Raw genomic sequence first — 2,869 nt, 5'->3', positions numbered from 1 at the left:
AAGAAACTGGGTATCTCCCTAGTATTAGGAATGCTCAGATGGAAAAAGCAAGATGTTGTGTTTTAATACGTAGAGAACCCGAAATGCTGTTGCTAAGGGCAACAGCAAAACCCTAAAGGGTTACCAACGGGTGTGGCAGTAAACTCCTTGGTCAGAGATGGAATGATAGACACAAGGAGCGTCTCCACAATCCTAATCCTCACTTGCAGTGCACAGGTTCAGCTTACTGCCACTAAACTGACACCTGAACACATTGCACAGTGAGAAAGGATTTAGGCAGGCAAGTCTGAGAATACAGCCGCAAACTTGCTAAGTTCACAGAGTAGCAAAAGAACCTCAGCAAGTTAAACGACTGACTCCAGTTTTACTGCTAGGTCTGGTTTGGCAGAGTGTAGTACCAAACCCCAAGGCCTATTTGCAGTAAGCAACAACAAATATAAAGCTACACAGTACTGGCTAACTTTCAGGAACTGACTAACCAACAAAGATTCAGCAGCATCTGCTTAACCTGAGAAGAGTTAACAGAAATTTGGTTTGGTTCCGCACAGGAAAAATGTGGTAATGATGAACATAGATTAATACACAGATTGTAGAAAACTGTTCAGGGAATGACCAACGATACTAAGTTTAAATTTAAAGATTCTTAATGAAGACATCTAAATAATTATTTGAGTTGGTGGTGCTCCCAGAGTCAGTAATGGTTAAGCAAAGAGAAGAAAAAAGAAAGACTCTGTGTTGGGGCACGCTTAGAAATTTGAAATAAGTTTATTAAAACTTAACATTTAATTAATAACGAATAAAAGTAAAGAGGAGTTTGATACAAAAAAATTGTTCAAGAACACAAAGTAAACATATATATTGACAGAAAACAGGATAAGCCTGATACAAAATTATGGGCACCTGTGGTGAAAAATAAAGTGAAAAACATAAAAAAATTACAAAAAATTAATATTATTAAGGTGCCCGAGTTAAACAAAATTCAAAATTGGAGTAGAGGTAAATGATATGTACATATAATCACCGCAGTGATAATTGTAGGTAAGCACCTAGTCTAAAACCTCATGAGAATAGATGAGAGGCACAAAGGTTCATAATTGAAATGTCAAATGACTGAGGGTAATCACCTGGTAGAGATTCTGTTTGCTAAAAGGCTAGATCCTTATAGATAACAAAGCATTTAAGATAAAAGTATGATTATTAAAGATACAAAAGAGCATTGATAAATAAGCCTAAAGGCAAAGCCAATTGTAGATAAATAGAAGGTTTGCGGGAAAGTTGGATAAGGAATAGGTAAGTTTCAGAAGTTGCTCTAATACTTCTGCTGTTTGTGATCAGAGGTCACAATCTTACTGCACTTGATATTCCCAAGAGGTCACCCTACTAGGTACTGATCAGGCTTATCAGCGCTTAGCTTCCAAGGTCGGATGAGATTGGGCGTTGCTGCTGAAATATGGCAGTAATAAATACTAGGACACAAATGAGAGAGTGTAATGAGTAGTGAGCAACAAGGTACTTCTGCTGTCCAGTTTCTAGCGCAGATTCTCTGTTGCTGTGAGCATTGCAGAGAGTGGTCTCGCATCTGGATGAGAGGGTACTAAAAATAGAAGTGAGATATGCTCAGAATAGGGAGGAAACCCTGCCTTCTGCTGTCCACTGTCTTATATAGATATATAGCGGACAGTGGATGAGAGAGGTGGGTTAGGCTTACCTATTGAAAAAAAGGGTGGTGGGAAAATTAGAAGAAGGAGAAGAAATGGTAATGTGGTGAGATCACAAATTAACAAAAAATTAAGTAAATTATGAAATAAAACAATCATGAAATCAACGATTAATTGGAAAAAGGAAAGTAAACACAGGCTGCATGGTAAAGGCTTACCAAAATGGGTATAAGACCCTGTTTATGCAGAAAGGATTCTGCAAAAAAGTATTACATTTAAAAGGAAATACCAGAAAATGGTTTAGAACAATAATTAAGGATCAAAAATAGCAAACATGGAAAAAAAACAATATTGATTATATATCAGTATCAGTTCACTTCTATTTATCTACAATTGGCTTTGCCTTTAGGCTTATTTATCAATGCTCTTTTGCATCTTTAATAATCATACTTTTATCTTAAATGCTTTGTTATCTATAAGGATCTAGCCTTTTAGCAAACAGAATCTCTACCAGGTGATTACCCTCAGTCATTTGACATTTCAATTATGAACCTTTGTGCCTCTCATCTATTCTCATGAGGTTTTAGACTAGGTGCTTACCTACAATTATCACTGTGGTGATTATATGTACATATCATTTACCTCTACTCCAATTTTGAATTTTGTTTAACTCAGGCACCTTAATAATATTAATTTTTTGTAATTTTTTATGTTTTTCAGTATATTTTTCACCACAGGTGCCCATAATTTTGTATCAGGCTTATCCTGATTTCTGTCAATATATATGTTTACTTTGTGTTCTTGAACAATTTTTTTGTATCAAACTCCTCATTACTTTTATTCGTTATTAATTAAATGTTAAGTTTTAATAAACTTATTTCAAATTTCTAAGCGTGCCCCAACACAGAGTCTTTCTTTTTTCTTCTCTTTGCTTAACCTGAGAAGAGGCCTTATATAGCAGGTGCTGTCCACGCCCCACTCAGACCTCACAGACTGTGAGCACAAAAACCAGCACCGGATCCCCTGCCGTGCACAAAGCCTGTAACCACTGCACAGCAAAAGACCCGAACCGGAGTATCAGCTGCGCTCAGGCCACTCCGCTAGCACTTGTCTCCCGGTTGACATGACGACGTGGCAGCACAGGGCAGGAGACCCTAACAGCCCTGCCATCATCTGAAGCAAGAGGTGGTAACGAGGTGGAATTCAACCCT

The 2,869-nt window shown here is 37.4% G+C and overlaps 1 pseudogene; it reads right to left on the bottom strand.

Annotated features, from left to right (window-relative positions):
• Nucleotides 1-1,343: 1,343 nt before the first annotated feature.
• Nucleotides 1,344-1,462, bottom strand: LOC134931027 (5S ribosomal RNA; annotated as a pseudogene).
• Between the last annotated feature and the right edge of the window lie 1,407 nt (nucleotides 1,463-2,869).

This window comes from Pseudophryne corroboree, chromosome 5 (genome assembly GCF_028390025.1).
Source record: "Pseudophryne corroboree isolate aPseCor3 chromosome 5, aPseCor3.hap2, whole genome shotgun sequence".
NCBI lineage: Eukaryota > Metazoa > Chordata > Amphibia > Anura > Myobatrachidae > Pseudophryne > Pseudophryne corroboree.
Note: the sequence above shows the minus strand (reverse complement) of the source record. Positions and strands in the feature narration are given on the sequence as shown.